Source organism: Pinus tabuliformis, chromosome 7 (genome assembly GCF_031772625.1).
Source record: "Pinus tabuliformis cultivar Carrire ecotype Pingquan chromosome 7, CPIR1, whole genome shotgun sequence".
Classification (NCBI taxonomy): domain Eukaryota; kingdom Viridiplantae; phylum Streptophyta; class Pinopsida; order Pinales; family Pinaceae; genus Pinus; species Pinus tabuliformis.
In genome coordinates, this window is record NC_142293.1 from 1,805,172,230 (window position 1) to 1,805,184,585 (window position 12,356).

The 12,356-nt window shown below is 32.2% G+C and overlaps 1 pseudogene; it reads right to left on the reverse strand.

Annotated features, from left to right (window-relative positions):
- LOC149255573 ((R)-linalool synthase 2, chloroplastic-like) overlaps positions 1-12,356 on the reverse strand; it is a 149,499-nt pseudogene that overhangs the window by 113,968 nt on the left and 23,175 nt on the right.

Here is a 12,356-nt window from a genome sequence, read left to right on the forward strand (position 1 = left end):
CATTGTTTTGTCAGCAATAAGATTTTACCTACTTGATCTCATGATCTAGGTTGTTGGATCTAAGGCATTTCATTGCTATATCGTTTCTTCTTCAGATCATCTCATGATACATAACCCTTCAAGATTTTTCATTTAATGTTTGCATATTCATTGGGTTATTGATCATATTCATAACCCATCTGTCTTTAAGTCTTAACCTAAATAGAAGAGCAAGTTGAATTCGTTTGAATTACTCTAAATCGAAAAGAAAATTGAATTCATTTGAATTACCCTAAATCAAAGAGTAAGTTAAATTCATTTGAAATTTATTATCCCTTGGACGCTTGATGTCTAGGGTTAAATTCATGCTTTTGATCTAAGTTTGTTGTTTGGTGAATACTGCATGACCTATGGCATAAACAACTTGTTGGTTACTCATTTTAATACTTCAAGAATGTGGGATCTCCTCCCTTGATGTCATCTTTCTTAAGCTAATAAAAAAGGTATAATTATTCTGCACTAGGGTATGAAATATGCCAAGTTAAACCTCTTCTTCATATCATTTTGGCCAATAACACATCTTAACTATGCCCTTAACTAAATCAATGTTGAGGATCGTTGGAGAATCAATGTATTTGTAGATTAAGGTTGATTCCCATTACTTGATAATTACTTGTGAGATTTGTTGGCATTTATTATTTATTCTTCATCAAGAAATTACCAAAACATAAAATGCATGAAGATCACAAGAACACAAAAAACACAAGATATAGGCTCCAAGCTAAGGCAAAACCCTTCTAAGGTGAAAACCTAGTCAATCCTCTTCTTACAGAATCAAATCAAAGTGAGATATTAAGACCCAAGACCAAGACAAATACGTCCATAAGATCCCCAAGTCAACCCTCCATTCTCTGTCAAGTTTTTATCTTCAAACTAATCTGTCACAAGGTTTAATTTTATAGAATTCACAGTCCTCCTTTGTAGATCACAGTCATATTGATTAGCTGACATGTCATACTCATTATAGTCCTTAATTATCTTGCAAATGATCACAAAGTTGGTCACAATAGCTCGTATAGTTCTACATAATTCAAGCCTTAAGAAACTTGCATCTCTTCAGGTCATGTATTACAGGGTCATGTATCACAAAAGAATTATCCTCTAATCTAGATTCTAGATCACAAAAAATTTGCATGTTTAGCTTCAAATATATTCACATATCTTACTTCAGAACTTCCACGAACTTGCCACTCAAATTCACCCTTCTTTCCACAGAAAAGACTCAACAAACTTCTTGTCTTTTTGGTGGAGGATTTACCCCAATATATAGTTGTTCGCCACTATGAAGGGTCACGTCTGTTCAACAGACCAACTTGGCCAGCTGGAGGACCGACTTGGTCTTATGAAGGTCTTTTTTATTCCTTTCAAAAAATTATAAAAATGTCCAAATGGACTTTCACTCAAATTTATTTATTTGGCTTCAAAAAAATCTAGAAGCATGAAGAACACGCTTAATAAAAGAAGTAATAATAATATAAATTTTTTTCTTTTTTTTTCTTTTCTTACAAGTACAAAGATAAATATGAAGACTGGACCTAGTTATGTTTCCAGCAAGGATGATGGGATACTTGAGATTGTAATACCAAATTCACACTATTTGAGGTTTCAGTCTTGGTTCCACGTGATGTTTCTTATTTTAATAACAAAGATACAATTTTTCTGCAGTAGGGTTTGAAATATGCCATGTTACACCTCTTCTTCATATAACACATCTAGAGTATGCCCTTAACAAAATCAATGTTGAGGATGATGGGATACTTTAATACCAAAAGTCACATTATTTGAGGTTTCAGTTTCACTGCAAAGTTTTTTGGCATCATTAATGATTTCAAATTGAGGGAAATAAATGGTGAAACATTTATGCATATTGAACAATAAATTTCGGGCAACTATTTGAGGTTTTAGTTTCACTGCAGATTTTTTTTGGCATCATTAATGATTTCAGATTGAGGGAAATAAATGGTGAAACATTTATGCATATTGCATAATAAATTTCAGGCAATTTTTATGCTCTTTCTATCCATCGGTCACACAGTTAAATGCCTTGGAATTAACATACTTTGAACTATTTAAAGACTATAATAATCAACATCGAAGTTTTATTGGCACACTTCACAATTGTAGTTGGAATTATGGTATTTTCTCTTTCATTTCTAAACAATATCTATGCATTTCCTCAGCACTTGGTGCTATATCTTTGAATTACATAAGCCTGAGTTTTCTCTCCCAACAGATCTATAGTTTAGTCATGATGGATATATGAGACCATTCTCTCCTTGTTTGGTGAACTAAACATACCTATGATTAATTTTATGTTGACATACTTTCCACTATTATGGCTACATGATGAGAACTTATAACTAGCACTTTGAACATAATAATGCATGCTTATGATTATGTGGTTTCTTAGCACTATTGTCAGATAAGTTTCATCTTAAATAGTTGAATTGGCCAAGTCTCATAACTAGTTGAGAGTTGAAATTTCTCATACTATTTGATACCTAATTCTTGGTATTGTTGTTTGAGGAAGTTGCCAAATGATCTATACTTCCAATGGAATTTTGAGTATCTGAACTAAGCACTGTTTTGACAACATAAAATATAAGTTAAATGAGATGTTTCAGCCTGAGTTGATGTATTGATCTTCTATCCTTCATAGGGTAACATTGCATGATATGATATCACTTGTTATAAGACTGATCACTATTTTCTCTACTTTGAGGTTAATCTCTACATCTGATAATAGCAATAAAATTGTTTGAATATTGGAAACAATTTATCCTAATGCACTCTAGAAAATGCTTTTGAAATTATTTCATATTTTCTCATGTTAGATCAGTGTTTCTGGGTTACAATCTCCTTTAAAACTACAAGGGTGCATTGCTAGTGCCTTCACATATTTTCTCTCAAAGTAATGATCTGGTCACTGTTTACTTAATATTCACTATGGAATGAAATAAAACTTTGAAACTCTTTTCTTTGATAACCATAATATATGTTGTGCTTCTTGGAAAAATTGTTGAGATCAAATTGAACTCTTAGAAGTTCATTGATGATAACTTTTCAAACTGATGATATGGCCAACATTTGAATGTGGTGTTTTGTTTCCAATGATCATTATATCATGCTTCACATTGATTTCGAAATGTATGAGAGTTTGAACAAGCTTGTTTTTCAATATTCCAAGCACATTATCTGAATAAGCATTGTTGTCTAAATTGAATATCTTAACTCTTGTGCATAATTGGCAATTTCATCTCCTATTTACACCTGCGAGTGGGTAGTATCAAGTTGCCTTAGTCAAACCAAGTCATACAATTTCGATCCCTAAGAACACCCTCAGTTTAAGAACCTTTTTTTCTTAGCCTTATAGTGAGAGGCAAGGCCAACAAGGTAACAATGGGTGGCTTGCCTAAGAGTTGCCTCTTAGCTCTCCCACTAAAGTTAGGACTTATCCTCTTTGGTGAGAGTTTGAGTTACAGAGAGAGTGCAAGAGTTACGTGGGATGATCACACACATGTTCTATGTTGAGTTTGTTATTTATGTGGGATGATCATTGTTTATGCAATATTTCAGTTTTTATTTTTTATTTTTTGTCTCTCCAGTATCTCTAAGATGAATAGTATGATTGTCTGCTAATATTGTTTGTTAGCATCTCAAAATGGTTCCTCTGCATCAGATGGAGCCAAGAGTATGTGGGAGAATTCTTGGCATATTGCTGCAGATTTTATTCATGGGAAGGGGTTCTCTAATACCTCAGACATACCTGTTCACACCCCTTTCTCAAGCACACCAGCAACAATATCTAGAAAATTTGTTGAAGTCATGAATATTACAACTCCTTTTGCATCAGTTAATCCCACTGATGCAAGGAATCATATTTCAGGAATGAGGTCAGCAGACTTGGTAATGTCAAGGAGCCATTTATTGCTGACTAGAATGATTGGGGCTTCTAACTTAGGGAAGGGTGGGAGCAAGAATACCCCCCCAAGAAATTATGAGTCCACCTTGTCCACTCACATTGTGACCACGAGTGTGGGTATTGCAGTGAATTAACAATATTTATATTAATAAATATTTATTTAATTAACAATATTTTTACTAATGTGGTTGTGCATGTGACTAATATAAGCCTTCAGCTTATGTCAACCACATTTACTATGTGGTTGTGCTAGTTATAAAACTAGGGAGAGTAGAGATGAATAAGTTGAAAGAAAGGGATCTCAATTTTATTTTAAAAATATTTCAACAGGAAGTATCTATTATTGATTTGTTCAATAATTTTATTATAGGTTATAATAGAAAGTGGAAAACCAATAATGAAAATTACAAAAAATAACAATTGGCTCACTACAAGTAAATATAGGCTTAACTTTATTTTTAAAAACATTTGAATATGAAAATGTAGTATTATATATTAAGGAATTTCTCTTATAATTGGTTGGTTATAATAGAAGGTAAAAAAAATAATGAAAATGACAAAAAATAATGATTTGTTCATCACAAACTATAGTTACATAAACTAGCACAACCCCATTAATATATGTAGTTGATATATGCCTATAAGTCCATATCAACAATGACATGCACAACCACATTAGTAAATGTGGTTGAAATAAGCCAATAGACCTTCATGATATAGATTTAATATTAATATTAAAATTCATATTGATAAATATATAACAATAACTATAATAACATTATTAAAAAAATTATTATATTAAAAATTATTATTATTATTATTATTAGATTATAAAAATAATTATATTTTTTTATAATAATTATAAAATTATAATTATAATTATTACTACTAATAATAATTATGTTATAATTTATATTAAATAATATTATAATAGCAATTATATAATAATAATTATTATATTATTATAATAATATGATCATATTAATCATATTCTCAATAATATAATAAATTTTGATATTATTAACAAACAATTATAATAAATATATAATTAAAATAATAATGCAATAATAATAATAATAATAATAATATTATTATTATTATATTATAAATAAGACAATAAGTATGTTCATTATAATGACAATTTATTATAATACCAATTTATTAGTACTATAAACTCAAGAGATTGATACAAAAAACTCAAGGGATTAATAGTGAAAACCCTTGAGATTAATATTATAAATGTAAGATATGTTTAATATTATAAACCTAAGGGATTAATAAACCCAAGGAATTTATATAATAAACCCAATTGATTATAAACCCAATGAATTTATATTCTAAACACTATCAATAATATTATACCCTATTAATAATAATCACAATAATAAACTCAATAATAATAATATTATACCCTGACAAAAATATTAATATTAAACACGAGACACTAATAAATCCAAGGCATTAATACTAAAAACCAAAGGGAATAAAATTAAACCCATGGGATTAATATTCTAAATCCAAGGTATATAAACCCAAAGATAAATATTATAAACCCTAAAACAAACATGATTGACCATGGTTGACCATAATTGATTTTCGTATTGAGAAAAGCTTTGTCACAATGCGAGGTTGGACCATGGTTGACCATGATTGGTTTTCATATTGAGAGAATCTTTGTCATAATGGGACGTTGGACCATGGTTGACCATGACTCACCATGGTTGTTTTTCATATTGAGACAATCTTTGTCATAATGCGACGTTGGACCGTGGTTGACCATATATTACCATGGTTTTCACAATGTGACCATGGTTTACCATGATTGATCATGTTTGACAATGGTTGATTTTCATATAGAGACAATATTAAACCCTAGGATTAATATTATAAAGCCTACGAATAATATTACACCCTAGAAATATGAACCTTTAGATTAATAAACACAAGGGATTGATATTATAAACCCAAGGGACTATTATTGTAAACACAAGGTATATAAACCCTAGATAAATATTATAAACCCTAAAATAAACATGGTTGATTTTCATTTTGACACAATCTTTATCACAATGTGATGTTAGAACATGGTTGACCACGACTTATTTTCATATCGAGACAATCTTTGTCACAATGCGACGTTAGACCATTGTTGACCATGGTTATTTTTTATATTGAGACAATCTTTGTCATAATGTGACGTTGGACCATGGTTGACCATGGGTTTATAATTTATGAAACCAAGAAATTATTCATATTAAAATCCAAACAGATTCAAAACATAAGAGATTAATATTAAAAACCAAAGGGATTAATAAACCCAATGGATTAATATTACAAACCTAGGGACTTATTAATATTATAAACCTAAGGGATTAAAATTATAAGCCCAAGGGATTTTTAAACCCATGATTAATATTATAAACCATGTCAATAATATTATACCCTAGAAATATGAACCCTTAGGTTATTAAACCCAAGGGATTAATATTATAAACCCAAGAAATTAATAAACCTAAGGGATTAATACTAAAAACCCAAGCGATTAATAATGTAAACCCAAGGTATATAAACCCTAAGATAAATATTGTAAACCCTAAAATAAACATGGTTGACCATGGTTGGTTTTCATATTAAGGCAATATTTGTCACAATGCGACATTGGACCATGGCTCACCATGGATGAGCATGATTGACCATGACTAATTTTCATATTGAGAGAATCTTTGTCACAATACGACGTTGGACTATGGTTGACGATGGATAGTTTTCATATTGAGATCATCTTTGTAAGTGATATATTAAATAATATATTGTTTAAACTCTTTTCTGTAAATAGATTTTCTTTTATGTAAATAATAATAATTATTATTATTTCTGTAAGCATTTTTAATATTATTACCATCTTTATTATTTTGTGTAAATTATTATTTTTATTTATTTCTTTCGTGTAAAAGAATATTTCACATTTGATCACAATGTTTTTGTTTCTATGCCACATTATGGTAACGTTTTCATCGAAATCTTTTTCATTTGTATATTTCACCACAAATTTTATAAATCACTTATATTCTTTTATGTATACAATTTATTTATATTTATCCACAATGTCTTTTTTTTGAAAATATGAAAATGTTTACATATATAAATTATTCATTTATCTTTATTTATTTTTTCTTCATAATTTATTTACTTATAAACACATTTTTTTCTCTATCAAATTATGTAAATGTTTTAATTGAAATTATATATATATATATATATATATATATATATATATATATATATATATATATATATAAGTAAGCATGGCTAAATTACATTATCTAAGCTAAATTTACAATATTTATAGCCATGAGTTTCATATCTTCATCAAAGCGAGGAAACCAAAGAGATAAGACAAGAGTACTCTGCCCCTCGAGGGGGCAACCATAGCTTACATTGTTTTTCAAAAAAATGGAACCATATGAGTTGCATAGGAGGGCAAGGCCTCGAGGTGCCTGGACAATGGACTAATGAAAGATGATAGTTTCATGTTGAGATGGAGAAAAGAGATCCTCTGTCTTCGAATTGACACTCTTAGGCCGAGCTACAACGGTGCTATCACACTGGAAATTTCCAAAGCAAAAATATCTTTTGCAATCCATTGACCAAAATGAGATAACAACAGAGCCCAAGTTGCTCAGGTTGTCCCCGGGTAACGTGAACTGCTATGATGCCAGATAAAAGCCGACTTGGAGTCACCATGTGCCTAAAAGACTCCACGAGCCTGCATCGAACTAGTCTTTGCGATTGCCCTCTGGTCACCCAGATCCAAGGAATATATAAATATATTTCATTTCATTTCTTCATATAATTTTTGTACATTTTACTTTAATATATATATAATACAGAAATGTATATTGTAAATTTCATTTATATATAAATATGAATGTACATGTCATTTTCAATATACACAATGACCTACATTTTTTTATAATTTATATTACATTACATTTCATTTCACTTTAATATTATTTTACATTTATTTTTTATATAAATAAATTTCATTTTACTTTAATATATATATATAAACCATATACACATATATATTTTACATTTCATTTATATATAAATATGGATGTGTATTCCATTTACAATGCACACAATAATCTAAATTTCCATTATAATTTACATTTCATTTCATTTCACTTCAATATTTAATATATATAAATCATCTACATTTCATTTATATTTATAAATAATGTACATCCAGTTTAATAAATGGTGAACAAATAAAAAATGCATAAATTATAATAAATAATGTAATTATAAAAATTGCACATTTCACTTTAATGTGTATTTTGGTTTATACAAATCTCTTCATCAAATAATGTACATTTCACTTTTTACAAATGTCTTTGTCATGGGAGAGCATATTTCCAACCACGGCAGCGTCCATTGTGTAAAATATTTTTTTGTTTTTGTTTGACGGTTTATGCTCCCTTTCACCTCACTAAGACGAAATATTCACTTCGCATATTTCCTCGATAATTTATCTTGCCGTAGTCTTTAACGCGACTTTTTGAAAGCCTTTCCGGCGATTTTTTCCGGTGAAAATCCGGCAGTAATTTATTGAAATCCAAGTTTGATAACTAGTTTCTGCACAATGAAAGCTTCCCAGGGGTTTTTCAGGGTGCTGAATCCGAATATGCAGTTAAAAAACCATTTTAACTGCAACAAATCATGATTTCATCTCAATTTCTTCCGCCGGATTCCGTCACCGGAATCTCAAAAAGTCGCATTATAGACAACTCCATTTATCTTTGCTATCGATTAAAATTTAAAAATTAAAGCCAACAACCCTTTCTCTACCTAAAGTTGAAATAAATATACTTATCAACAAATAATATTAAATTTATTTAAATGTGATAAGAAATTTATGGTAGATCAATGTAAAAAATATAAAATTTAATATATTTTTTTTTATGTGATTTTTATTTTTACCAAAAGATTTTATTTAAAACATAAAATTTATTTTAAATGTGATAAGAAATTTGATGTAAATCAATGTAGAAAACAAAAAAATTAAATAGAAAATTTCATCTGGGCAAGTCAAATCTCACATTAAGTCATTTATTTGATTATTAAAATCATTTCTCACATATATAAATTATGAGTTTTGATGCGTAAAATTGTGTTTTATGATGAGTAATAAATAATGTTATATAAGACTAAATATGTTTAAATATGATCAGAAATTTGACTTAAATTTGTGTACAACAAATTAAATTTGCACAAAATATTTCATCCTCGTGACTCAAATATTGGGTAAAGAGATCTGTTCACCAATTAAATTCATTTCATTTTATTACTCCTCCATAACTAGCAATGTCAGGGTTTCCTTTTCAGGCTCCATCTATATTGCACTTCATAAAACCTTGGTGGGGGTGGGGGGTGAGGGGGGTTGCCAGAAATCCTTATCAGTTGTTATATGACTTACATTCTTGGTTATCCCCTGGGGGAAGAGCCCATGAAGGCCCAAATGTAGAAGTATCTGCATATCCTGATCATGAGGTTGGTTCCCGGGGGTGATTTTATAAGGCTTCCTACAGTCTCTTTGAGTTGTCCTATGATCTGATCCATAATGCTCTGGGCAAAACCAATCCTGTTCTTGAAGATTCTATTGTTGCGTTCTTTCCAGACATTCCAAATTAGAAAGCCAGGAACTAGCTCCCAAGCTTTGTTGATTATTTCATTTGCAGAGAAATTTCTCCTCCAATTCCTCAAAGTGTTGTTGATGCTGCCAATGTCCCTGTTAGACTGTCTGAAGATTGAAGCCACCCAATTCCACAAGGTGGATGTGAATGGGCATAGGTTGAGAAGGTGTTCCATAGTTTCTTCTTGTAATTTGCAAAGCTGGCATCTTGATGGACCAATTACACCTCTCTTCCGCAGGTTTTCCCAAGTTAGAATCTTTTTATGCTGCACCAACCACATGAACAGTTTGATTTTCATCCAGTTTTGATTCTGCCATAGGTCCTTCCATACCGTGTTAGGGTTTGGAAAGTCAAGCCCAAGGGATATTCGCTTGGTCTCTTTAAGGTTAAAGTTACCTTCATTGTTTTTGCCCCATCTCAGTTGGTTTGAAGATGTTGAAATCAGAATCTTTCTTTGTTCCAAGATAACTGTGAGAGCTTCTACCTGGGCCTTCAACAGAGAGTCCTCACTGTAAATCAGGTTCTTCCATACTCTCCATTTTCCTTCGTTTCTATCCTGCTCCCAGAAGTCATTTACCCTGTGTAACCCTTTGTCATCGGTATCCTTCTTAAGATTGTCAAAATCTTCTCTCAGTAGTTTTGGTTCCTGTTGCCAATTATCTTCCCAAAACCAAGCAAGGTTTCCATCTCTGATTTCCCAGAAACTATGTTTTTGAACAATAGCTCTATTCTCCCAAGCTTTGTTCCAGATGTGGGAGCCTTTGATTATTCCAGACATTCTGATGTGCTCCCTTTCTTGCCAATTGTTTGCATATTTCTGTTTCCATACCTTTTCCCAAGGGGCATCTTATTCCTTTAGCCATCTCCACCATAGTTTTGCCCCAAAAACTTTGTTTAGGGTTTCAGGGTCATCAAGTCCCAAACCTCCATGTGTCTTAGGTTTATAGATCTTTTCCGAGGCTACCAGGTTGGATGACCACTGATAAGTAGTTCCTGGATGCTTCAGCATCTAGGATTCCAAGTTTTTGAGGGTTCCACAGTGTAAGAATTCCTCCTGCTGCATTGTCTGCTTTAACTTCTAGATATTCATACATAATAAGCCACTTTCTATGTATCTCTCTTATTTTTTCTACATAACATTTTGTTTCATGGATAAATACCAAATCTGGTTTTTCTTCCTTCATTCTATTGCTTAAATTTTGTTGTTTCCTTTTACTTCCTAAACCCCTAATATTCCATGTTGTGAGCTTCATTAAGAAAGATTTGTAAATGAGTAACTAGTTAGGTCATTCATCTTACCTGAGTTGATCATGAGTTTTCCACATTCAATCAACAACTCATTTTGTCTTTTTCTTCCTCTTTTCCTTCCTGGGTTTTTGGGAGCTTGTCCCTCTATTTCCTCTATAGTTTTGACCCCTCTGTTATCCTGACTATCATGGTTTCTTTTGACCCCAGAACCCTTTGCCTAAGTTCTCCAGAGGAAGAGCTGTTGTACTCTGTTAAATTCCTCTTGAGGTAGCGAATCCACTCCTTTGGTAGTTCCTTCCTCCAAGAACTTTTCTAGATCGAGATGCTCCCTTTCTAGTATGTCCTACAATTCATGCTCCTCCGTTCCCACTTCACTTGGGGTCATCTCTTGGTCTCTATCAAGTTCCATCATGCTCGGCTGATCCTTCTTTTGTTGGCTTTTGTCGAGTCTATCCTCCATGCTGTCATCATTTTCTTTCTCTACTGGATTGTCCTTCAATACTTGCTTCACTCTTTCATCCCCCTCTTCTTCTTCTAATATCTTGAACCTATTATGACTAGGCTGCTTTTCCTCATAGATATTTTTTTGGTTCTTTCTCCCTCCTTTTCCTTTGCCTCCCACTTTGGTAAAGCTTTCAGTCTCTTTACCTGAGGTTGCTTTGAAACTGCTCTCCATTTTATTTAAAGGGCAGTCTCTGAAGAGGTGCCCGTGTTCATGGCATTTGTGACATCTGAAGGGTATATGCTCGTAGTCCACTGCCTGTACCCAATATTCATCATGTACTTCTAGAATTATTTCATCCGGCAAAGCCCCAGAAAGGTCCATTTCCACCCATATTCTGGCAAAGGAGGTATATTTTCCGCGCAGTGTGGCCTATGATATTTTTATGAAATGCCCTAGTTTATTACCTATGGCTTTTAGTGATTTTGGCAGCCAATAATCTAGAGGTAGGGAATAAAGTCTTATCCATACTGGCACCGAAGTAAATGTTTCTCGCTCCGGGACGAAGTTCATCACCCATGGTCACATATAGAGACCCGCGGCGACATAGAAGTAAGGTCCTCCTTCAAACATCCTATCCTTATCCTCTAGGTTTGTAAACACAACTGTGAAGAAACTCTTGAATCCAAGGTGTAGATCTATATCTCCCTTAGGTTTCCACTAGTTCTTTATCCATGCGTGCAAGGCCTTCTCCGTTGGCCATAACCCCATGAATTTGCATATCACTACATAACTCGCCATGTGCTCCCTGTGCGCCTGTAGCACTGGATCACTTAACACCACTCAGGGTGTGATGGAAGCCCTTGGTTTACATGGTCCTGTCTAAATTCTGGGGTCAACTTTCTGACTGTCTACTCTTGTACGTTTCTCTCTTCTGACTTCCTCCTGCATTTTTGCCAGCCTCTGTGCTCTGTTGTTTTCCTATTTTCCTCTTTCTGTACACCCGGTT